We start from the raw sequence: 27,364 nt of genomic DNA, 5'->3' as shown, positions 1-27,364 counted from the left end.
GAATGTAAACGCTTGGCAGGAGGGATTTCCCCATCCACATCAATTTTCTTTGGTTCAACCCACTTGTTGAACGGGGGGGGGGGGGGGAATCATGTATGGCCAGCCTTAGTGAAACCTTGAAGGAAACTAGATTATATAAATGAGAAAACAAAGGAAATAAGGAACAGAACAAAGTTGTATCTAGAATTAGAAAAAGAAGGAGAAAAGGCAAAGCAAGAAGATTGTTGACATATGCAAGGATGCAGATATTGCTAGTGCAAACTGGCATCTAATAAATGTCATTAGAAAGTGCAATATGTAAATGGAAAAAGTATGTAATGTACAGAATGTATAAACACAAAAGTAATAATTAATAGAGAATTTTATGGAAATAAAGGAAGGTTTTTAATCAATGTCATTTAATGGATAAGTAGAAACAAAGCTCTTTTGGTCCTACTTCTCATGTGGGTCACAAGAGTAAAGTGCACTTAGTTCTGAACTTCTGTGACCCAGATTAAGATGACAGCAGGCTAAAGGCCTGCTGTTGGCTGACCTCACATTCTAGCCTCTGGAAAAAGCCTGACTTTAATGTTGGGATCCCCCCAGATGCCTGGACAAGCAGCTGCCTCAGCCTCTCAGCTCATCGCTTAGCTGCACTGCACCAGTGGCTCCCACCCCCTCCACAGCTCGGTGCTCCAGTGACCGTAACCAACTCTCTGCTCACGAAAGACCAAGAATTAAGCGATCAGCGCTCTTTGATCTCTCAGTTCTCAGTCTTAGTCTTAGGGGGCGGCATGGTATAGAGGCAGCATTGGATTGCATCCACCTAGGTAAGTATGAATGTTTGATTATTTTGATTTCCCATACTTCTCTTAAGAGGACACATACCAGTCAAGAGTTTGGCTAACCATTTCTGGCCTCCTTGACACCCCATTCACACCTCCGCGACAAAACGCCCGACGCCGGACGCTCGTGCCGCTGGAGGGGAGAATTCACATTGCTGTCTATAAGATGGTTCACATCTCAGACGCCGTACGCCTGCCGCCTGAAAAAAAGTCCCGGACCCTTTTTTTCAGGCGGCATTGGCGTTCGGCCATACAAAGCAATGGGAAGGATTTGTAAAAAAAAAAAAGTTACACTATTCGCGGCAAAATACGCCGCGTACGCGGCGTTACTTGTCGAGGAGGTGTGAATGCAGCCTGAGTGGCTGGAATTATGTAGTTCCTGCACAACTGCAGGAGCCAGTCATACTGAAATCCAAGGGCCTGTGTGGTTCTGTCAGAAAATGCAAAGCACAGTGTATACCAATGTACTGTATATACTCATGTCAGTGGACTGGAATCTAACTACAGGAGAACATTCCTGCTAAAATGCTATCAATAGCCTCTAACCAACTACACATACATAATAAAAGTATAAAAAGCCATACAAAGAAATCACCTATAGTGCAGTAAACTGAACATTCTTTGTGGTAATGCACGACTGGTACGGTACATCTGATTGGCTAGAAAGCATACACTCAATTTATTACACATCAGACGGTAATGGATAAATGTAGGAAATGCAGTATTGAAATACCTGCAGTGTGAGTTGTAAGACTATTTAAAAGCACAAATGCCTAGAAGGCAATCAATAGATTATAGAGAGGACTGTGAAAAAGATGAAAATATCTCAGCAGTTTCTGTTTATCTTCCTTGTTCTTTCACATCTCTGAGCTGAATTGCATTCTCCTCTATTTTACTTTCCAAGTACTAGACCAACAAAGACGTTCATAAAAGGCTGGAAATGGAGGTTACAACTGAATAGCCTGTGCTAGCCAACAGCTCAAATATAAAATTGCTTCAAAGTAAAACTCCAGGTTTGTTAAGAGAAAGATGGGAGCAAAAAAAACTATACCCCCAGGTCAATTACATCCAATGCGTGGATTTCAAGAACTGTTGTCGCAGATATTGCCCTGCTTTTGACCTGTAAATATCCAAAAGGTTCCTTCAGGGCTCATTGTGCCCTGGAGAAATTTGAGCTTCCATTACACACCTAATGCATTAAGATGCACGAATGGCACGTTTTTGGTGCATTATTATTGTATGGCGTTTTGTATTATCTTGGCTTTAATGTTTTCTAAACGGACCTCAAACATTCTGTAAACACCATAGGGGCGTTTGCAGCTTTTGGGAGCGGAAAAGCCTGGAAAACAACTCATTGGGTCAGTTGTGGCATGACGCCCACGCAACCATGTGAACGACACTGGGAGATGCCAAAAACAGAATTTTGACAGTTTGTGGAGCTTTGAAAATGCTCATGAAACACCTGCTTTTGAAGCTAGTGTAAACTTAGCCTCAACGTGATTTTGTTGTTACATGAATAGAGCCTTTTCAGATTTTTGAAACCTGATACAGTTCTTGCCTAACGTAGCCTATTCATTTTAAATAGGATGTCAATGCACGCCCCCTGAAGACGTTAACCAAACGAAAAACGTACATCGGCGGCGCAGCCTGGTCACGTGCTCTATGCCCAATGTCCCATCCGGTCTCTCTGGTCAGAGCGAGCAGCTGCTGGAAAACACACTGCCACAGAGATGGAGAAGCCTGTGCTATACTGACAAGCCTGCAGCCCCAATGCTAGGATGGGCACTTTTTAATGTAAGCGGCCATTTGGCCAACGTTCCTTTTAACCATTTTTTATATAAATAAATGGGTTGCACTATGGAAGTTTTTTATTTGTGTTCCATGTCTCATCCTTGAAATCGGAGGAAAGAGGTCATTGCATTTCACTCCTGTCCATTGATATGTGTGCAGGCATTATCCTGCATAAGCGGTTGTGACCATCTTTTTAAGTAAAGAGGTCCACAAAATCTGGTAAGCACAATCTATTACCTGTGGACTTTGGGTGTCGTACTTGCGAGTATTATGGTGAAGGATTAAGATTGCACCTTTTTTCTGGAGAAATCATCTATCGCAGCAAGCATTTGTTGTTGGTGGTTTTTCTTATTGAATTTGAAGCACTAAATTTGTTTCATCTGACACAAGTTGGGACTATATACATCACATGGTCTGGCATTGATTGCCAACTGGACATTATTTGATTAATTTATTGATTTTTAAGTGGACCTTGCCAAAAAATGCATAAAACACAGGGCGACTGTTTACTGTGAATGCAACTGTGAGGCCGCGTACACACGACCAGTCCAAACCGATGAAAATGGACCGAAGTTCAGTTTTATCGGTCCAAACCGACCGTGTGTATGGCCCATCAGTCTGTTGTCCTTCAGACAAAAATTAGAGAACTTGCTTTAAAATCGAACCGATGGACGGCTGACCATCGTTCAAAACCGATGGTTAGTACACAAAAGCATCGGTTCAAAACACGCGCATGCTCAGAATCAAGTCGACGCATGCTTGGAAGCGTGTGTTTTACGTCACCGCGTTCTGACCCGATCGGTTTTTGAACTGATGGTGTGTACGCACATCAGACCATCAGTCTGCTTCAGCGGTGAACCGATGAAAACTGTCCGTCGGACCACTCTCATCGGATGGACCGGTCGTGTGTACGCGGCCTTGGAGTTATGTATATCTTTTTTCATATATCTTTTTCATGAATAAATATTTATAGATTTTTTTTATATTAATTACTTGTACCGCCAAAAGTCCATTCTATTAGCCCAGATTAATTTCCATTTCCCTAATTTATTGATTTATCTTTCACAGGATACATTGTTTGTTCTATTTTGTTTTATTTGATATCACTATTTGTTTACACATATAGCTATACTCAAACAGCGCCCCCTACCACTTGCAATGCATGGCAACTGATGAGAAACCACACCCGCAAAAAAAAAGCATGTTACTATAATACATAGACTATCTTACGGTGTTCCCAAAGCTCTTACCAATGATTTACTACATGTTTTGAACCTACAGGCACTGCTTAAGATGCCAAATAAAAGCTTCTGAACAAGTAGACAGCCCCTTATAGGAGCAGGGGATGAGGATTCTGATTTATTCCACTGATAAAATAAATACTTTCACTATCGATGCCAGGGTACTGTATAAAGTAAAATACAAAAGCTTAATTTTGTACTTTTAAGAAAATGATGCATATTGGGTGCAGACAAAACTTTTTTTTTTTACAACTTGTCACGGTCCGGGGTCAGGCTGAGAGACCAGAAGCTATAGCAGTAGAGAGGGCCCCACAGATCAACTGGATAAGTGCAGCAGCAATATCACCATGGCGGATGACATGGGTTCACCCAAATTGAGGAGTCTCAGGCCTCGTACACACGACCAGACATGTCCGATGAAAACGGTCCGCGGACCGTTTATCGGACATGTCTGCTGGGATCATTTGGTCTGATGTGTGTACACACCATCAGACCAAATTCCCCGCGCACAAAAGTGGAAGTTCAATGCACGGGATTTCGGGCCAGCGGACATGTCCGATGAGTCGTACTGACCATCGGACATGTCCGACGGACAGGCTTCCAGCGGACAAGTTTCTTAGCATGCTAAGAAACTTTTGTCCGCTGGAAACCTGTCCGCTAGGCCGGAAAACTGTCCGGTAGGCCCTACACATGGTCGGACATGTCCACAGAAACTGGTCCGACGGACCAGTTTCAGCGGACGTGTTCGGTCGTGTGTACAAGGCCTAAGCCTTAACCGGTATTCACCAGAGCTACTGATGGTGTAGATGGGTTTTGCTGTGTATTAGTACCAGACTACGGTCTTCAGGATCGCCCCCACAAGGAGGGGAGAAAGCCAGGGTCCAGTAGCAGATATAGCAGGTAAAGATCAAGCAGAAGCATAGTCGGTAAACAAACCAACAGTCAGTAACAAGCGGTAGCAGATTGGGATTAAGCATATTTTTACTGCCCGCTCTTTCTGAAATAACTAGCTGCGTGGACGTCAGGTTGGCCATTTGCTTCATTACTTTAATCACTCAGAATGTGTGTAAAATGAGAAACTTTAGTTCAAACTTTCCTGACCTGCAATCTTGTTCAAAAAAGTCAGAGAATCAAACAATTAAAGCCAGTGCGACTACCAAACCAGGCAAGTAGAATTTTCACAAGCACATTAGCAATGGCAGGTTCATATTTTTCTCATGCAAGGTCTATTATATACATGGACTGTAGCTTAAACAAAAGGTTATGTGCCTGAAAACCTAATCATTGCAGTCGAAGACGTCAACCTATGCAAACCGTGTACTGTAGCTCATGGAGGATTGATATCAGAGTTCTTTGTCTGCAGGACACCACATAGAGTTGTCACAAAGTCACAGCGGGGCGGATGTCGCAAGCAGCAAGAACAACCTCAGGGGTTCTGTGGCTCACACCAAACATCTCTAGCAGAGGTCTTAGAGGACAGATTGATTACAAGGACCTGAAAGAAAAAAAACCCTGCTGCCTGGTCATCCAAAGGGAGTGTAACTTTTTCTATACAAGTATAATATTATATATATATATATATATATATATATATATATATATATATATATATATATATATATATATATATATATATATATATATATATATATATATATATATATATATATATATATATATATATATATATATATATATATATATATATATATATATATATATATATATATATATATATATATATATATATATATATATATATATATATATATATATATTTTTTTTTTTTTTTTTAACTAGTCCGGTGTTCCTTAAAACCCATTTACCAAGGCTCAGCATGCCTGTGGTTCCAAGATGCTTTTTTATTTTTTATTTTTAGGCACTGCAGAAATTACCTGGCATGAACAACAGTCTACCAATTGACTGAGCTGTCTGAACTATGCAGACAAAGCCATTATATTCTATACAGGAGCAAAGAGAAATCATTTTGTGCCTTAAATGTCTTATGCGTGTTGTATACAACGATAAATGTAGTTTGTAATTCACCTCTTCGTTAATCTATAGCATTAGAGGGCATTACAACCTATACAATATTTATTTCAAGGAAAACAAGTCTCACGCTCTCATTCTGTGATCTATATCAGTAAAGCTCACCACATGCTCTACAGTATTGCTGTGCAATCTCTTTTAGATCTACCATCAACTATAAATTGCAATGGCCTACCTGACTAAAGACTTTAAATAGATTTCGTAGGTCTTACATATATATACGTTGAGCTTAAAGTGATTGTAAACGATCACCTTGTAAAACAACTCATTCAGTTTAAAATAGAAATGAAAGGAAAAACATTTGCGTATAAATATATATAAAAGAAAAAAAAAAAAAAAAACATAAAAACCCTTTTCCCTTTTTTTTTTTTAATAAGTGATCACATTCCATCTGTTCTCAGCTGCATAAGAGTTGTGGGGGAGGAAAAAAGCAGCACACTGATCTTCCCAGTGAAAGGCTGCGCGAGTGGGGAGGTGGGGGCTAGGTCAGCACAGGTCTGATCATAGCTAATGGCTAAAGAAGTGCCCATGTTGTGCTCTTCTGCATAGTGTGGTCAATTTTTAATATGAAAGCAGAGAGACTGGCAGGTATACCAATACAATAAAAAGAGAACAGGGTACTTTTTCATGGTAATACATATGGGTAGATGGCGCATAATTAGAAGAGCACAGTCAATAATCGAAAGGTAAACATATCATGAGGTCCATGTCAATAACTTTAAAATGAATAAATAAAAAGTCCAATAAAAGTCCAATAGCACATTAGCGGCAGCAAAATCCTGAAGCAGAAGCGAACTCTGAAAGATATGTACAAACAAGAAGAAAAATGCGCCAAACTAAGTGCAGTAAGTCGGTATTTAATTCAAATAATTTGTACACAGTAAAAATGGCTACTCACAAAACCAGTGATAACACAGGCATGTTAGGGAAAACGGCTGGTCCGGTGTCACAACATGTCATCAACAACTGCAGGGGCTTCACAACAGGCTGGTCTCATATCCTGGTCCCATGGGCGATGGAAATAGAGGTCCGAGGTGTTCGGGAGCCTTTGGGGAACCCCAGGGAGTACAGGAGCCATGGATGCTGTTTCAAAACGGCGTGCGTTCCAGCTTACTGGACCGACTTACTGCACTTAGTTTGGCGCATTTTTCTTCTTGTTTGTACATACTTTTTCATGGTACAGCAGGCACAGTTCAGGAATATGAAAGGGTTTACATATTCTTTAAGGCAGCCGTAAAGAGAAATATGGTCTATTGTACGCCAATACAAGGACAGAAAAGGCATTTCTTAGCTACGTAACTTATGCTGGAGAGGACAAAAAGTATAAAGGGGGCAGTTTGATCATTTAGACTATGGTCCGTCAGGCCCACTTTAAGATTTAATCCAGCCTGCAGCTAGAGTCAGTGGCGTATTCTTAGACACAGGGCACAAACTAAGGATTGAGATCAGTTGGTCTCCACTTCTGATGGAGACCCTGATGTAAGGGAGGACTCTGATGGGCATCCTAACGTATGGGGGAACTCTGACAGGGGACTAGACGTGAGGGGGTGTTCTGATATGTTGGGGGGGCCCTGAAGTGATGATGGGGGGCTTCTGGTGTGAAAGAGGGACTCTAATATGATGGGAATAATCCTGGAGAGAGCTCTAGGGTAATGGGTGCTGTAACAACCACCATCTCAAGAGTGGATCATGAAAGCCATAATGAATATATTTGCCAGCACACCACCTATCTTCAAATCGAGTCCAAATTTGTTTTCAACCACCCAGCCCAAGGCCGTCATATCACGTCCTTGACTTTCAGTGGGAATATCTGAATGATGGGTGGAGCTACAGGCATAATTCAGATATCCTCATTTCCAGTAGGTGATTCTGTGCACCATAAGAATGATCATAGCGGCAGTTCCGCCGATTGAACGTTCTTACAGGCGACGGAAGGGGACAACCCCCCTCCCTCCGCCGAATGACGACCATAGAGATTTCCGGTGACCAAATGGTCACCAGTTATCTCTATAACCGTCGGAGGCCCGGGTGCAACGTTATGACGTCATGTCCAGACCGCTGATGTAAACAAAGCCCAGATCGCGGCTGGTAAGCATGGGATTGTGATTTTTTTTTTTTTTTTGCAGCCTGGAGGAGAGATGTGGGATCTTATTGACCCCGCATCTCTCCATAAAGAGGACCTGTCACAAACCATTCCTATTACAAGGGATGTTTACATTCCTTGTAATAGGGAAAAAAAAAAGTGATGAAAAAAATGTAAAAGAAAGTAAAAATAAAAAATATAAAGTAAAATAAAAAATGGAATAAAAAATATATTTTTTTAAACCGCCCCTGTCCCTGGCAGCTCACGCTCAGAAGCGAACATACACATAATACAAAACAGAACAATCTACGTAAAAGCCGTTGAAACCACACGTGAGGTATCGCCGCGTGCGTTAGAGCGCGAGCAACAATTCTAGCACTAGACCTCCTCTGTAACTCTAAACTGGTAACCTGTGAAAAAAAAATAAAGCGTCGCCTATGGAGATATTTAAGTACCAAAGTTTGGAGCCATTCATTCCATGAGTGTGCACAATTTTAAAGCGTGACATATTGGGGTATCCATTTACTCAGCGTAACATCATCTTTCACATTATACGAAAAAATTGGGATAACTTTATGGTTTTGTTAATTCATGAAACGAGTTTAAAAATGTTTTGCAAAAATACTGTGCAAGATAAAAAGTTGCAACACCCACCATTTTATTCCCTAGGGTGTCTGCTAAAAAAACATACAGCATATAATGCCTGATGAAGGACTGATGTGACTCTGAAACGTTGCACTCTCTTGTGTGTGATGTGATCATGCTTTAATAAAAAAAGCATTTGGACTCAATTTGAGGATCTGTGGTGTACAAGCAAATATATTCATTAATGTGATAGGAAGGCTCTTAATGTGATGGGTGGCTTCTCATAAGGAGTTATTTCTTGAATCGTGTTCATCAATTAAAATTGTATTCATTTAATTAGCAAATAGTTGTAAAATATATGATGTGGTCTCGTACTCCGTGGCAGCTGGTGGGTGTTTTGTTGGGGGGGGGGTTGGCAATCAACCACCCCCTTCCCATGTGTCTGCCAGTTGGTACGGCATTTGCCTGGATAGATAGGTCCAGATAGATGGGGGGGGTCATCCAGCGTGGCGGGGTGTGGGCAGAACACCAAGGCTAGCGGGTGGGGGGTCCGGGCAGCGGCTCCAGGCTGGCGGTTGTGGAGTCCGGGCAGCGGCTCCAGGCTGGCGGGTGCGGGTTCCAGGCAGCAGCTCCAGGGTGGAAAGCTCTAGCTCCACGTCAGGCGTCCAATAGGATCGCCTAATGTTTTGGCCAATCGGGAAACAGGTCTCACACCTGCTTCCTGATTTTGAGGAAAAAGATTTAGTGTGAAAAAGCAAAAATGTATTTGCTATCGACACACAACTGGGTGGGCTAGGGACACAGTGCTCTGCGCCCGAGCCTACCCTTTTTTTAAGCCTATTAGAGCCTCTAATCATGCGCTTCAAAAAACACACCCTCATCCCGCCATAGGTATGAATGCGTCCGATGTCCTGAAAAGGGGCTGGGAGCATGGATAGGGAGGGCGGTGGCGGTGTTAGGGGGGGGGGGGTGCCCATGCGGCCATAATGCACGGGTCACCACTGTGTGTAATTTGATGACCCCTGTAGATAAAGAGGAAATACCAATACTGCAAAGAAGAAAATCTATTCCTAAAATGTAAAATGGAATAGAATGGAATACCTAATCTGCTATTCCTTTCCCCTATGGGGGAATATAATTTTTTGTTGGTTTATAGAAGGATGGTGCCTCCATAGGTACATATTTTAGTTCATCCACAACAAATGACAAAAATTCAAAATGCAGATTCCAGAAGACCCAGCTAGATATTCAGAGGTTGGTCTGACAATAGAGCAAAACCGAGCAAATAGAGCAAAACCGGACAGGAAGGTTGTTTCCTATGACTTATTTCTAAGTGTACATGATGTTAAAATGTAGCATGATAGAACAACCATAAAATCCCAAATTATTTTAATGGGTTGGTAAAGATTATAGATATACATGAAAGATTCCTTTTTTTTATATATATAATTCAGCATAACGCATTTTAAAAACAACGGTTCCATCTTTCTGTGGAGAACAAAAGCAGAGCTACTTTAAGCAACCCGAAGATTTACGGCATCTGCCTCAAGTTATCTCAGAAATACTTCAAAACAACATAGTTATAATCTCAATGTGTTGCACATTCAGTAAATTACCTGATAATATTTTGAAGCTTGTGGAATAATCTCACTTCCATTATGTGCCTTTCATCTGAATATTAAATTATTGTTTTGCCATTTTTTTTTTTACCATGTAAATGCAGTCTGTTCAAAGACATCAAAGGAAAAACGTGACCATTCTACTGTATGTTAACTGAGTTGCTATTTAGTTATATTATTGCAATTGAACATTATTAGTTTGAGTTTTGTTCCACTTTTATGTTTTGCAAAAACAGGGAAAAAATAACATCCGTACAGAACAATGAACACAAGCAGCTGTAAAGGAAAAATGTACTCCATTTACAAGTATGATTGATATCACCCTTTCCAAACTGACTACAGAACATACTGAGAGAAGTGAACATTGGACGGCACATTAACTTCTTCCCTGCAGAATTGGAACCCCAATTTGAATCCAGTACAGGACATGGATGTCTGCATGGAGTCTGCATGTTCCCCATGTACAGTACTTGCAGGGGGTTCTTCCAGGTAATCTGGTTTCCTCACACACTCCAAAGACGTGCTGGGAGTTTATTAAGTTACCGTCTCAATTGGTCCTGATATGCATATGTGAGATAGGGACAGTAGATTGTAAGCTTCTTGAGGGCAGGGACTAACTGTAAAATACTTGTGCCGTAAAAAATACATGTAATAAAAAATGTACTATAAAAATATTTCAAACTTTAAAAGTGTTATTAAACCCACAACAGTAACAATCTGTATATGCAGAATAGAAAGCTTGTTATACTCACTGCAGAACTTAAGGGGTTAATCATCTGCATTGAGTAAAAAGGCAGTTTTATCCTGTATGCACAGATCCTTCCCTTCCTGCAGGGTCTCTCTTGGCAAGGCCAGATAAGATACAATGAGGGTAGTAAAGCTGCACATGCTCAGTCTGGTCTCTATTGCTGGAGAGAACATGTCCTTGTTGAGCTGAGCTTTTCCGGTCACATGGTATGACATCACACATGTGGGCATGTATACAGATCCTAAATGACAGCCCAGTCCCTCCCTCCTCCTTCATGCTTAGTAACTAAAAAAAAAAAACACAGTGGGTGGGATATCACATCTTGATTGATGGATGATCCGCCTCCCATAGCAGCATGAGGACACAGGCTATAGTGGAAATCTCCTCCTGCCTGATCACTCAGCACTTTGTCACGTGACCATTGTATACAGATCAGCCAAAAAGGTACATAGTGGCAGTATTTTAATGTAAAAATAAGATTTATAAGCTCTGGGCACTGTGAGGGGGGGGGGGGGGGGGGGGGGGGGGTAGATGAACTATTTTCATATTACTGAGTTTAGTAACACTTTACAAGTAACTACTTTTGTTAAGAAAACATATCATTCCCCTGGGTGATCTATGTACATTGCAAGGATTTTAACAAACTTTGTTGCAGATTTCTATCTTTTATTATTCTGAAGAAATCCCTGTTTGTTTGTTTGTTTGTCTGTGCAGTGCACGAATGAGGAAAGAGGCAGGGTCTGCATCCCTCTAGGCTGGGGTCACACTGGTATGACACGATTGTGGATCGGACTTTGCCCTGCGACTTAAAGTCCAACTTCAATGAACGAAATCCAGCCTTGATCCCGACAATACCAGGCCATTTCTGTCTGGTATGAATCTTGAGGGGAAATGCCAGGCCAAAATAAAAAATTTAATAAAATTCCCCCTTGCAAGACAATACCATACCAGAATAAGTATAGGGTACATTGTACCCCTACCCATTCACTCCAAAAAAGCATCAAAAATAAAAAAACAGTACACAGGTTTTTGACAAAGTAATATATTAAGGCAGCTCCAGCATCTCTTCTCCTTCCGATTTCCCGACAACCCTGGGCGGTGGTTGTGGGAGTCTGCGGGTGGGGGCTTATCGGAACCTGGAAGCCACCTTTATCAAGGAGGTCCACAGATCTCGGCCCCCTACCCTATGTGAATGAATATGGGGTAAACTGTACCCCTACCTAGGCACCCAAAAAAGTGTCAAAAATAAAAAAACAGTAAATTTATTAAGGAATGGAAATAGATGTGCGTAACACACCTACAAATTCTGGCACTAATGGATAAAAAATGCAGTGAATTAAGTGTATGGACACTGTAAGTGAATCCTAATAATGATAAGAATAAAGGTTGCTGCTCTTAAAGTGCGTGTGCCTTTAAATTTGTGATCAAAGTAAGAGCGCTACCTTGTGCTGAAACTAATACATTAATAACACAAAATCAATCCCAATGGTGCCATTAACCATAAAAAAAATCAATAATGTAAATAAATTAGAAAAATCTATAAAAAATAAAACTTATATAGAATTCATGAAACTTGAAAAAAGTGCTGCTTCAAAAAGTCTTCAATAGATGCAAAATAAAGTGCCAAGTGCCAAGGAGATGATCTGTACTCCCCTCTGTATGCCCCCTCACTCCCCAGAAATCCAGAACTCCCATAACAGAAGTCACAAGCGCTCAGAAGGGTGGCTGGGTTCTGTGGTTCCACGAGCTGTATCTCTCGCTGCAGCGTATGTTGTTCAGGTGTCCAGGGCTTCCCACCAGAGGCCAGATACTTTGGACGGCTGAGCTCTGTAGTGCCACGAGCTGCGTCTTCAACTGTACCATGCCTTGTTCTCAGCAAATTATCAGGGATAAATGGCAAAGAGATTGATATTGCGTAATTCTGTTTGTTTATTTATTATTTTATTTATTACAGGATTGCTGTTCTAGGTGTGTGTCCCCAAGACAGGTCTGCTTGCCAATATGGGGGTGCATGGGTTAAATCACTTGATGCCACAGCAGCTGCTCTTGCTACAGAATGAAGGTTAAAGGAAATACATAATGCTGGAATATGATCTAGAGGAGGATGAAGAGGTTTCGGGGCAAAGTGACAGATCATTTCAAAAAGCCCCAGTCTGCTTCCAGCACTGGATTAAAATGTCATTGACCACCAATCTTGCAGAATTGTTTCAGGGGATTAGTGTTTTGAGTTCATCCATGACATCTAGCCACTGCAAAACAATGCAATACAACTTTAAAAAGCTAGGGACATCCTAACCACCTCATTACCAGCATGTTTCTTTAGAAAGAAAAAAAATTCTGGCTGAAAAAAAAGATCACCATACTGTTCTGGTGTTTTTATGCAATATGTTTAATAACAAAATGATTTTTTTTTTAGTCTCTTTTCCTTATAGTAAAAGAAAAAAAATGTAAATAAAAAAGTGGCTATTTATTAACAAAAAAGTTCCATTGGCCTACAAAAAAAAAATATATAAAATTAATATGGGCACAGTGTTGCATAACCAACTCTGTCAAACAATCACAGCACTGAAAACTTGAGCAACGTAAGATACAAATTAGGATGGTGGCATTGGGGTGAAAAAAATATATCCTTGACTTTTCCAGTGGAAATAGAACTTGGCGCTACTCCTTATTACTCTTTAATATGATTATTGGCCTTAATGATCAGTGGGGAGACTTAATAAGTGGAAGAGCCTGAAGCCAAGCTCAATTTTCTCCTAGAAAAAGGAGATTGGCAAATAGATTCAGCTGCCAATCTCTTTGGATTTAGAAAATACTTGAAGGTAGTTGCTGCTTACACTTTTTTTTTTTTTTAACAAATGTTCAGTGCAGTGCAGTGGGGCTCCCCCAGCACTCCATGGGTCAAATGCTCATTTTGTAGAGGGGGAACCCAAGAAAATATACCTACCTTACCCCTTTACAGGTATCCTACCAGCTCCACAACTGGTCCCCCAAAGCCACTTCTCTTCATTGCTCCATCGGTCACACTCTGAGATTATCATGTGTAGTGCAGGCCTGGCAGTGCAGAATTTTAAGTGTGAATGCAGAAGGCCCGCCTACAACCTGACAAGTTGGTGGAGATGAGAGCGCTGGCTACTGGGGAAGTAAAGATTGGTGTAAATATAGTTGCTTTTCCTGTACCCCTTTCATGAAACAAGCAGTGGGAGCACTTTTCTCCCCCTGGAGTCCATCTTTCAATTGCTAGTCCTGAAGGAAATTCTGATTTACTCACAGGGCAAAATAATAGTAGCGCTTTAATGGTAGCCACCCCACTTGTACACCTGTGAATGTCTATAGGGAAGTATCAAGATTATACTTACTCTTCTAGAAGCATAATGCTTACGTTAAAAAATATATATATATATATATATATATATATATATATTTTAACGTACATCCAAACCTAAACCCAACTAGCCGACTGGCCTATAGTAAAATTACATCATTTGTTTGACGTCAAAACCCGGGGGTAATGGGAGCAGCTAGCTGCCATACCCCGCATTATTTATTTATTTTGCTATAGGAAATTCTCTTTCAGATAAAAGTGGTCCCATGGGTGGATTGGACATGTGATCACTTTTAGAAGGGACAGGACGGGGGCTCAGGAGTGCCCGGTTGTTCCTGGGCTTACCTGACTAATCCGTGAAGCCAAAGAGCAATCCAACGCTGGTGGTAGCTGGGTATATAAAAAAGAGGGAGGTCGACATGACTGCCACTCATCTCTATGCCCTTGGAGGACTGGAGTGACGTCATGATGTCACTTCCGGTTCCAGGACCATAGAAAATATTTTAATTTTTTTAAGCAAAAGTTTAAAAAAAAGTATTTTTCTTTTGCTTTTAAAGGTAAATGAGAGATCTGGGGTCTTTTTGACCCTAGATCTCTCAATAAAGAAAACCTGTCATTCTTGCTTAAATAAAAGGACAGTGCAAAATAAAAAGTAAAAAAAAAATAATAAAAAAGTAAAAACGTCCCAAAACGTCCCATCTCTCCGTAAACGCATACATAAGTCGCACAAGCATATGTACACAGTGTGCAGACCATGTGCAGATATGTGAGATATCACTGTGAACGTTAGAGCAAGAACAATAATTCTAGTGCGAGACCTCATCTGCAACTCTAAACAGGTAACTTGCAAACATTTTCAAAAAGTCGCCTATGGAGATTTTTTTTAAGTACAATAGTTTGTCGCCATTCCACAAGCGTGTGCAATTTTAAAGCATTACATGTTATGTATCCATTTACTCAGCGTAACATATTTTTAACAATCTTTTATATTTTGCAAAAAATGTGGTTATCTATGGTGTTTATTGCATTAAAATTGTGTATTTTTTCCAAAATAATAAAAAAATTGTGTTTGAAAGACTGCTGCGCAAATACTGTTTGACATGAAATTATTGCAATGATTGTGATTTCTAGGGTCTCTGTTAAAAAAAATATATATCAGGAGACCTGTTTCGTGTTAGCAGCAGAAGGCAGCTGTGAGAAAGGGAAGTGGAGGATTCGGCCCGCGTATTTTCCTCATATGTTTGACCCGACAAAACCGCCACTGTTGTACTTTTGGTGAGTGATGTATATGTAATTTAAGCACAAGATGTCCAAGTACCTGAAGCATTTCACCTTTGTTGGTGACGAGCATCTTAATAAACCATATTATGAAGAAGATGAGGAGAAGCAGCCGGAGCCAGAAGAAAAACCCGAAACGCCTCATCCATTTACGCCGTCCTACACTTTCCAGGATGCCCTAAAATGGCTTTTTGGCTGTCACAAGTTTTATGGTCATTGTGTGCCTTGTTATTCTGGATGCCTTATTTGTGCTAATTGAAGTCCTTCTCGACTTGGAACTCTTGGTGGACAAAGTTGACCATATTATACCAAAGATCTTTCACTACATGAGTTTGGCCATCGTGTCCTTGTTGGAAATTTTGTGTAAAATAATTGCTTTCAGCGTTGAATTTTTACACCATAAATGTGAGGTGTTTGATGCAGCCATTGTGGGTGTATCCTTCATTATCAAAGTAATTTACTTAACACAGGAAGATTTATTCCGTGCAATCGGGCTGCTGATCTTACTCAGGATGTGGAGAGTGGTTAGAATTGTACACAGCGTCAGTTTGTCAGTGACAATCCAAGCAGAAGACAAAATCCAAAAATTGAAGGACAAGAATGAGTTTTTACTGGAAAGAATATCTCAACTGGAACAGCAGTGTTCCCAGCAGGTGGTTGAAGATGGATATTAATTTTTTTTCTTTCCAGATTTTAAAACCTGCAGAGAAAAAGAAGCCCAATGCAAGCCGACCAGTAACTCCACCACGAGGCACGATTACGAAACAGGCGAAAAAATGAGGGTCTCTTGGCCTGTTTGGACTTTTTTTTATTTGAAATTGTGTAACTTGTACTGGTCTGTTCCATCTAGATGTTGGTGGCTTTTTTTTTCCTCATTTAAAGAAAATGTATTTGCTACAATGCTTACTATTTTCTGTTCTTTACTTTCAATCTGAAATTCAAACTTATTCTGTTGCTTCAATATGGTTTATTTTATGCCAGTGTTACTGTACACTCCGATCTTTATCTTCATTATTCATGTAGCTTTGTACAATTCACATTATTTGTAAATGCTTGTTTACTACTTTAGTACTTAAAGATGGCACTGGCGGGCTGGTCAGACTAGGAATGTCACAGCTATAATTTGCATCCTGTTTATACAAACCACTGTGAACTTGTTCCTGTTTTTCTTTTGCCATCAGGTCCACATATGTATAGCTATTAATATTAGAAAGATCCCCCTCTACTTTACCAGCATCACTGGTTTGATGTACATTTAAGTAAAGCACATTTTCTGTACTGTATTCTTTAACTGAAATTAAAGCCATTATTTTAACTGTGGTGTTCCACTTCCTGAAACGTGCATCTGTACTGGTGTATTGCTCATGTCTTACATAGTAATGAAGTTGGATTTGCGTCTGTAGTGTTTGCATGGTAACTGATAAAGGAATGCCTTTCCCTTCCTGTAGGTGGTCATTTACATACATTTCACGGGAAGTGTTGTCTGCGATCTCCTTACGCTAGGTGGTGATTAAAGCGGTGGTTCACCCTAAAAACGACTTTCCCCTATTACACTGCCCCCCCGCATTACAATACGATTATGCCTTTAATTTTTTTTTTTTGCTGCTGTACATACCTGGGTACAGCTATTCACCTGTGCCCTCCGGCTTGCGAGTCCCGCGGGAGTGGGCGTTCCTAACATGGCGGTGATTGACGTTTTGACTAAAAAATGAGCTCCCCCCGTCGCGTAAGCCGCGTCACGACTGGCGAAAGGAGCCGAACGGCGATGCGCAGGCGCAGTATAGCGCCGACTCGCCGTTCAGCTCCTTCCGCCAATCGTGACGCTGCTTACGCGACGGGGGGAGCTAGTTTTTTAGTCAAAACGTCAATCACCGCCATGTTAGGAACGCCCACTCCCGCGGGACTCGCAACCCGGAGGACACGGGTGAATAGCTGTACCCAGGTATGTACAGCAGCAAAAAAAAAATTAAAGGCATAATCGTATTGTAATGCGGGGGGGCAGTGTAATAGCGGAAAGTCGTTTTTAGGGTGAACCACCGCTTTAACAAAAACTTCAAGTACGTATCAAGATCTGAAGTTCTTCTGGGCTAGATAATCTAAAGTCATGTATATAGGAAATCAATTTTCTATTAGACTGCTACATGAATTAGCTGACCATTTGTGTTTCTCTGGTTTTACAGATTCGATGAAATTGTACCTACACTGTGAACTTTTTCAACAACTTTTTTATATATATATTTAAAATAAGTACACCGTATAACTACATTAAATGGGATTTAGATAAGTGTTTCTGGGTTTAGAGGCTTTATTTAAAAAAATGGATTGGGCAGGTGCAGGTGAGGTGGAAACTGCCCCCCCCCCCCCGGAGTTGTAATTAAATTTTAAGCTGCAAGCATTCATTGAACGCATAGTATAAATACATGTATGCATACCAGGTACCACCACTTTAAGGATGCCCCAGTGCAGCCCCAGTGCAGCGCCGGCAACATGCAGAGTGAAAGCCATGTTCTAACTGTTGGACCCAGCCCTCAACTGTTAAGCTGCATACACACAATCGGAAATGGCGACAAGAAAAGTCCAATGTGACCTTTTGGACGGAAATTCTGACTGTGTGTATGCTCCATCGGACTTTTGCGGAATTTCCGCCAACAAAAGATTGAGAGCAGGTTCTCTATTTCTCCGACGGAAAAAATCCTATCGGAAAATCCGCTCGTCTGTATGCAATTCCAAAGTGCAAAAAAAACATGCATGCTCAGAATCAAGCAGAAGAGCCAAACTGCCTATTGAACTTTAATTGACGGTCGGAATTTCCGACAGCAATTGTGTGACCGTGTATGCAGCACAAGTTTGAGCCAACATTCCGTTTGAAAAAAAACACAGGTTTCTTGTCGGAATTTCCGATCGTGTGTACGCGGCATTATAGTAGAACTGTAAAAATATATATCTCTGTGCTGTCATGAAGTGGCCGTTGGCACATATAAGTAATATACCCGACTAATAAACAATATTCACAAAATGTGTAGCGCCAAAATATGCATACGTGAAAAACAGCGAAATAAAGTGATAAGTATTAACGTCCAAAAACACAAACAAAAACGAATTAAAAATAAAGTCCTCTCAACATAACCAAGAAACCGACTCATGAACAGAATCCCATGAAGGGATAAAACTTGTGAAAAAAAAGTCCCGTGTAATGGTGTGCAGGAACATCAACTAATATATCTTGAGGTCAAGAGAAGAGATCCAATGAAGTGCTCCAAGATCAGCAACCCAGTAAAATAGACACTCACCAGAAAGGATGGCTGCCGTTACAGCAGCAAACACGCATTCAGTAGGTATCCGTCATCCAGTTAAAATGGGCTGTCCAGCAAAACTCTTAATCAGGGTGCAGCTAATATAAATGAAGCACATAGACCAAGGGTTCCCAAACTCTTCAGGTCGATTATTCTGTTAAGTGTTAGATTGTTCATAAACTCCCGAACATCTTTTGTTAGAGAGGTAAGGTTCTATACCGAGGAATGGGAATCCTGGCTTACAGGCAGGTCCAGCACAACACAATGGCTACCCAGACCATACAGTATTACCTTGGGGAGATGCAGACTAGATTACAGGAATCACTGAGCAGCAAATTATATCCCCTGTTCTGTATTTCAGTTATCTTGCAAACCTGGCCTGTTAGTGGGTCCTGGGGACAGGAGTTGAGAACCACTGTTCTAAGTCTGGATTCACACTTGTGCGGTGCGAATTTCAGCTCTCTTATCTCTGCAGAGAGATAACAGAACTGTTCAACAGATCATCTCCGTTTTAGCTGCGAATTTGGAGACCTGGGAGAGGGGAGGGGGGAAGTGTATTGAGGTGAATGAGAGAAATCCTGAAGAGAAATGAACACATGTGCGAATCAGATGCGTGCCCATAGAAGATAATGGGCCTGAATTCGCACCTCAGCCGCACCGCAATGCCTAGAAAACACACGTTTTTTCGGCAATGCGCAGTGCGAATGCATCGCACATATGTGAACCAGCCTCATTGAAATCAATGTATTTTATAATGTTATGCGAATAGGATGGGGTTTAAGCCGCAACCAATTCGCATAGGTGTGAACCCAGCCTAAATGAAGACCCTTTGTGCGGTCCTGGCTCACAGGCTCTGCAGGGCAGGATGGTGCAGCGTCCAACATGGTCCTATAAGTCAGGAATCCCATCCCTTGGTACATGGGGTCCCCGAGTTACGAACGGCCTCAAATACTGGCCACTTGTGCTCCATGCTGGTCCTGGATACCTTTCGAGTACTTCCGGACACATCCCACACTGCTGTACTACACCCCAGATAACAAGCGTTTGGAACATCCCACATCCATGCACAGGCGGCAGTAACACTTACGAATGCAGTGTTCCGACTGGAAGTTACACTTACAAATGCAGTGTTGCGACTTACGAACAAACCTACAGGCCTTCTGTTTATCTCTCAACAAAAAAAAGATATTTGTTCATAAACTCCCAATCTAAAACTTTATGAAGGAATCAATGAGCCGAATAGTTTGGGAACCCTTGGTCTATACGTTTCATTTATTTTAACCACATCCTAATGAGGACTGTCGCTGGACAGCCCATTTTAACCGGATGACAGATACTTACTGAATGCGTGTTTGCTGCTGTAATGGCAGCCATCCTTTCTGGTGAGTGTCAATTTCACTGGGGTGTGGTGGCTGATTTTGGAGCACTTCATTGGAGCACTTCTCTTTCACCTCAAGATATATTAGTTTATGTTCCTGCACACCATTACACTGGACTTTTTCCACAAGTTGTATCCCTTCATGGGATTCTGCGCATGAGCCGGTTAATTAGTTCTGCTGCGAGGACTTTATTTTTATTTTGTTTATGTGTTTTTGGACTTCATTACTTATCACTTAATTTCACTGTTAGCTAATTTTTGGCGCTACACAATTTGTGATCATAGTAGAACTATTCTACCAGCTTGAACGAACAAGACCAGGAAAAGGAGTGTGTGGTCAGGTAAGTAAACAAGGGGGTGGCAATTATTCTAACTGTAACAGCCATTCAATGTTTGGGAGGATGTTTTTACAGCCATCTATTGACCACCTATACTTAGGGAGATGGGTGGTATACTTACAGCCAGCCACTGTCCACCAGTGCTGGGGGTGGAGGGGTTGTTACAGCCAGCCAGTGACCACAAAAGGCTGGGGAGGGGGAATTTTTTTTTAGCTAGTCACTGACCCCAAAACCAGGGGAAGGGGAGTGTTAGTGTTACAGCAAGCAATTGACCACCCAATGTCGGTGGGGAGGGATTTATTTTTATAGCCTCCCACTGACCACCAATGCTGGAGGGTTAATATTACTACTAGGGACCACCAATGAAGGCAAGTTTATTCTGGTTACTTACACCAGTACTGATGGTTACTATTACTGAAAAAAACACCAATGTTGGAGCTTACTTTACTCTCACACTAAAAGCCATACACTTTATTGGGCAAGCTTCCAGGTGCTCAGCTGGTGGCCAGCTATGCATGATGCATTATTCTTCTTCATACCTTCAAGGTATTCCTAACCACTTACAAATATTCGTTCAGTAACTCTTTGCAAAAAAAACTTAAAGATGCCAACCTATCGACTGGAGTATGAATATGTAAAAGCACGGTGATGCGAAATTAATACCACTTACAGACTAGCCGCCGCCCGTATAGGTTGGTATTTTGACGTGGAATACGGTTGTTATGCCAGCAGATAGCTGCCGTAACCCCAGTATCATCTTAAACAGTGGGCAGTCCGTTTTCAGATAAAAAAAAGTGTTCTCTGCGGCGGATTTAAGTGTAAATGTGAGATCCGAGGTCTCCTTGACCCCAGATCTCACATTAAAGAGGTCCTGTCATGCTTTTTTTTTCTATTACAAGGGAGGTTTACAATTTTTTTTTTTTTTAAAGTATAGTGTAAAAAATAAAAAATAAAAAGTAAAAAAAAAATAAGAAAAAAAAAATTAACGCTCCCCGTCCCACCAAGCTCACGCACAGAAGCGAACGCATACACAAGTTGTGCCTACATATGAAAACGGTGTTCAAACCACACATGTGAAGTATCGACCGCGATCGTTAGAGCGAGAGCTAAAATTCTAGCAAAAGATCTCCTCTGTAACTCAAAAAACTGGTAACCTACAGAAATATTTAGACATTTAGACATTTAGACATCGCCTATGAAGATTTTTAAGGGTCAAAGTTTGTCGCCATGCGGGCGCAATTTTGAAGCATGACAAGTTTGGTATCAATTTACTTGGTGTAACATGATCTTTCACAATATAGTTTTTATTTTTCAAAAAAAATTGCGTTTGCAAGTCTGCTGCGCAAATACGGTGTGACAAAGCAACGACCGCCATTTTATTCTCTAGGGCAGGGGTGTCAAACTCAAATTCATCGGGGGCCGCATCAGCAGTTTGGTTGCCTTCAAAGGGCCGGTTGTATCTGCACTCCAGTTTTCTTGTGCTGCATAGGGAGCTCAGGGTTCACGAGTGTGCTGCGTAGGGAGTGCAGGGTTCAGGAGTGCGCTGCCTCCTCCTCTCTGGTGTCACTGGTGTCCCCCCCCTCCTCTCTGGTGTCACTGTGTCCCCCCCTCCTCTCTGGTGTCACTGGTGTCCCCCCCTCCTCTCTGGTGCCCCCCTCCTCTCCTCTCTGGTGTCACTGGGGTCCCCCTCCTCTCCTCTCTGGTGTCACCCTCTTCTCCTCTCTGGTGTCACTGGGGTCCCCCTCCTCTCCTCAGTGACACCAGAGAGGAGAGGAGGGGGACCCCAGTGACACCAGAGAGGAGAGGAGGGGGACCCCAGTGACACCAGAGAGGAGAGGGACCCCAGTGACACCAGAGGGGAGAGGGACCCCAGTGACACCAGAGAGGAGGGGGACCCCAGTGACACCAGAAAGGAGGGGGACCCCAGTGACACCAGAAAGGAGGGGGACCCCAGTGACACCAGAGAGGAGGGGGACCCTAGTGACACCAGAGAGGAGGGGGACCCCAGTGAAACCAGAGAGGAGGGGGACCCCAGTGACACCAGAGAGGAGGGGGACCCCAGTGACACCAGAGGGGAGAGGGACCCCAGTGACACCAGAGAGGAGGGGGACCCCAGTGACACCAGAGAGGAGGGGGACCCCAGTGACACCAGAGAGGAGAGGAGGGGGACCCCAGTGACACCAGAGAGGAGAGGAGGGGGACCCCAGTGAGGAGGGGGACCCAAGTGACACAGATCCCCCTCCTCTCCTCTATGGTGTCACAGGTGTCCCCCTCCTCCGCTCAGTACAGACAGCCATGCTCTCCGGGTGATGGTGTCTCTCCTACCTGCAGGTGCAGATCTCAGATACTTTCTTCTCATGTCTGCGGTTGTGGTCCAGGGTCTAAAATCTGTGAGCTGAGGCGGTGCAGAGTGTCACGCCGTGCACTGGTTACTAAGCCGACTGTCTCTTCTGGGGTGGAGCAAGATGGCGGCGGTGAAACATCACTTCCTGACAAAACAGCCGCCGCCCGGTGTACCAAGATGGCCGCCGCTCCGGAGCTAGGCCGAAGCCGGGGACTTTCCTATGGCCGAGCCTGCGGAGCGGATCGCGTGATATACCGATCGGTGACAATCCGTTGCAACCGCTGCGCGGGCCACATGGCAAAGCCTGGCGGGCCGGATTCGGCCCGCGGGCCTTGTGTTTGCCACCCCTGCTCTAGGGTGTCTGAAAAAATTATAAATTAAAAGTCAATAAAAAACACTAATTCTTTATTCAAGCTTGAAGCTAAGCTTCAAGGAAACACTGTAACCAACATAGTCAATTTAAGCTGATTTTCATTTTTAATACAATTTTTTACACAATACTACTTCTCTTGACTTCACAGAAAATGTAAAATTAAATTGTTAAATTTTATATTGTGAAAAACACTTTTTAATTTGAATCATTTTATATGTTTCTATTTTATATATGTTTCCCCTGTGTGGCATAAATGCAATATCCTGAGTTTTATAGAATTGTGTCTACAAATGCAAATAAAAAAAATTCTGGGAATGAGATAACACACAGAGGTTCCTGTAAAATGTCACACCGTACAGTTTATGAATGTATAGAATAGATCAGGTGATCATTTACAACAAGTTGTCAGGCATTGCATATGTTGATAAGGCCATAGAATGTTTTCCTAACTAAAAGCAGATATCTGACTTCATAGCTGGGAGTAGTCCACTAGTGACATCTAGTGGCCACAACGTTAAGCTCACTAAATGCAAACAATAAAAGGACCCATTCATACAAGGTCAGAATTTATGCTCTGAGGTTTTCTCCATGGGAAATATTGATTCCAACAATTTTTCTTATTTATAAAGCAGCTATGGGCAATTTCTCCTGTCATTTTTAAGATTTTTAAAGTCAGGTGAGTCGTATATACACACTTCAATGTGCTGTATTGCATGTTAAGGTGCCTTGCCATTTATTTCCAAATACTACACTTTGTTTATGGAACTAATTAACCCTCACTTAGAATTAAACAAAAAACATACATTTTATTGTACAAAATTATTTTTATAAGATTCAAACAAGCACATACACTTAAATCATAACTTAATTTCTGTGAAAAATATAACACAAAAAATAATTATATAGTATATAGCAGTTTTTCTCAACCAGGGTGCCTTCGGGTGTCTGAGCAAAATGTCTAAAAGTTGCCCAAAAACTGTATACAAGCCAGCAGGTGGTTGAAGCCTGACATTAAAACCCCTTTCACACTGGGGCTGAGGCCACATTAGCGCTAAAGCACTGCACGCTTTAGTCACGGTGTTTAAAGCGGCGCTTTTCGCTCCCGCTAGCAGGTCGCTTTTAACCCCAAAGAAGGGGTTAAAAGTGCCCATGTTGTGGTACTTCCAAAGTGCTTTTCAGGCACTTTGGAAGTGCTGCCCATTCATTTAAAAAGGCAGGGCATTTTGGGAACGCTACATACAGCACTCCCAAACCGCTCCAAAGATGCTGCTTGCAGGACTTTTCCTAATGTCCCGCAAGCGCACCTCCCCAGTGTGAAAAGTCACACTGAAATCATTGGGAGGCGATTTTCATGCGCAATTTCTAGCGTTAAAATGCCTAAAAACACAAATAATAATCATCACCATTATTAACTACTTAAAAGCTGAAGAAAACCCATACATAAAACATTTCCGGCACGTGCCAAAAATGTACCGCTCCCATTGGTTGTTCTTTCAACCAAACTGTCAAACTATCCAATGGCTGGTGTCATAACTGATCACATGTGTAGCATCATGTCAGTTGTAGATTAAACAGAGGCAAATATGGCAGCTTCCTTGAGTGAAAACGATAGGAGGGTTTTCTTACACTTTAAGGACCGGGCCTATTTTTCTGACTTGGTTTTACACATTAAAATATTTATTTATTTATTTTTGCTAGAAAACTACTTGGAACCCTAGAGAATAAAATGGCGGTCGTTGCAATATTTTGTGCCACACTGCAGCAGTCTTATAAGCGCAATTTTTGGAGAAAAAATAAAACAGTAAAGTTAGCCCAATGTTTTTTTTATATTGTGAAAGATAATGTTACGCCGAGTAAATTGATACCCAACATGCCACACTTCAAAATTGCGCCCACTTTTGGAATAGCAACAAACTTTGACTCTTTAAATCTTTTAAATCTTTGACTCTTTATCTCCATAGGCAAGGTCTAGTGCTAGAATTATTGCACTTGCTCCAACGATCGCAGCGATAGCTCACATGTGTCGTTTGAACACTGTTTTCATATGCGGACGTGACTTTTGTATGCATTCACTTCTGCACGCAAGCTCGTTGGGACGGGGCGCATTAAATTTATATAGGTAGATTCAGAAAGATTTAGGCCGGCTTATCAGTAGATAAGCCGACCTAACTCAGAATCTACGCCGACTTATGTTTAAGTGTATTCTCAAACAGAGATACGCTTAAACATATCTAAGATACGACGGCTTGCGCTGTCCTATCTTAGGTTGCAATATTGAGGCTGGCCGCTAGGTGGCGCTTCCATTGCGGTCGGCGTAGAATATGTAAATTAGTAGATACGCCGATTCACGAACGGACGTCCGGCCGCCGCAGTACATTTACGCCGTTTCCGTAAGCCATTATCAGGCCTAAAGTTATTCCATCTAATAAATGGAATAGTAATGTTAAGTATGGCTGCCGTTCCCGCTTCGAAATTAAATTTTTTTACGTTGTTTGCGCAAGTCGTCCTGAATAGGGATTTACGTCGTTTACGTCCACGTCGAAATCAATAGGCCCGTGCGGCATACTTAGCCGCAATGCACACTGGGAAATGTAGGCGCCCGACGCATGCGCAGTTTAAAAAAAAAAAGTCAAAAACGCAAGGTCAAGCCCCATTAACATAAAACACGCCCCCTTAGACACATTTGAATTAGGCGCCCTTACGTCCGCCCGCTTTAGGCTACGCCTCCGTAACTTAGCAGGCAAGTACTTTGAGAATCAAGTACTTGCCTAGCTAACTTACGGCGGTGTAGTATAAACACGCTAAGCTACGCCACCGCAAGTTTACACCAATCTATGTGAATCTACCTAATAGATTTTATTAATTATTATTTTTATTTTTTTTATTTTTTTTACACTGTCGTTAAAAAATAAAAGTGCTTAACCAGCCACGGAAGAATTTACTCCCTTCCTGACCAGGCCATTTTTGGTAATTTAATTTGGGTACACTGTTGTATGACTGCTGGTGAATGTATAAATGGGGGGGGGACATTTTTGACACGTGTCATGTGTTATGTCAATAGTCTACTCTTTCAGGCGCTTCGTTCCCAATATACAAGACCCCGAGGTCCTCTCTAGCTACTCAAACCACATGGATTCTAATACTGTTCTAAAAGCCAAGCTAAGCATATTTACTTTTAGAATAGCTCTAAGAAAGGTGATGCTACTGTCAAACGTAACACCCACTTGTGTATATTAAGTAACATATCTCCACCCATTGTCTTGACGTAGAACTCCAAAAACACATGTAACCTACACAGCAACTGACCTTCGTCTGTCCTCAAGAAACCTCAAAATGGCCATGTTTAAATATTAATTCTCAGAAAAACTTTTATCACATAAAATAGTAATAAATTCAAAATCTAACAACTGCGCAATTGTCATTCAAAGTGCATAAGCGCTGAAAATTGGTCTGGGCAGGAGGGGGGTTTAAATGCCAAGTAAGCAAGTGGTTAATTAAACAAGCTGAGGTTAGAAGAATGGTTTCTATGTAGAAGTGAGCGTGATGATGCACTCTTCAGCTTTTGTAAATAAACCATATAGTGCTTTCGAGCAAACATAGAAATATGTACTTTTATTGTTCAGATTTTATGTCTGAGATTTACAATCTCTTTAAAGCAGGTAATGCATTATGGTAAACAATGTTAAAGTGATTCTAAAGGCAGAAGTGTTTTTTTTTTTATATTAATGCATTCTATGAATCACTATCATGGTACTAAAATCTACCTTTCCTTTTCAGTCTGCATCTGTTGTAATTTTCTATAAAATTCCAGGCAATATGGCAACCCAGAGGCATTCTGTACAACATTGCTGTATAGAACAACCCCAGAAATTGAAATTCCTGCTTGTGCGATTGGCTCACTGATTTTCCATAAAGTCTGCACTAAGATACAGTACAAGTCATATTTTAGGCATCCTCTGCAACAGCAATTATACTTTTGTTGAGACACTCCCCATGGGTTAACTACTTCTAAAGAGATGCAGACACTGCAACTTTCCTCATTAGAACACAGCAAGGGCATCAGGCGATTAGTCTTCCAAGAACATGGCCAAACAT

General features: G+C 41.6%; 1 protein-coding gene and 1 pseudogene across 2 annotated transcripts in view; one reads left to right on the top strand and one right to left on the bottom strand.

Annotated features, from left to right (window-relative positions):
• Positions 1–27,364, bottom strand: part of KIF16B (kinesin family member 16B) — a 452,854-nt gene that overhangs the window by 282,775 nt on the left and 142,715 nt on the right. The window lies entirely within an intron of this gene.
• Positions 15,572–16,345, top strand: LOC120937789 (annotated as a pseudogene).

This window comes from Rana temporaria, chromosome 4 (assembly GCF_905171775.1).
Source record: "Rana temporaria chromosome 4, aRanTem1.1, whole genome shotgun sequence".
NCBI classification, from domain to species: Eukaryota; Metazoa; Chordata; class Amphibia; order Anura; family Ranidae; genus Rana; species Rana temporaria.
The sequence above is the reverse complement of the archived record's forward strand: the minus strand, read 5'-3'. Positions and strand labels throughout refer to the sequence as shown.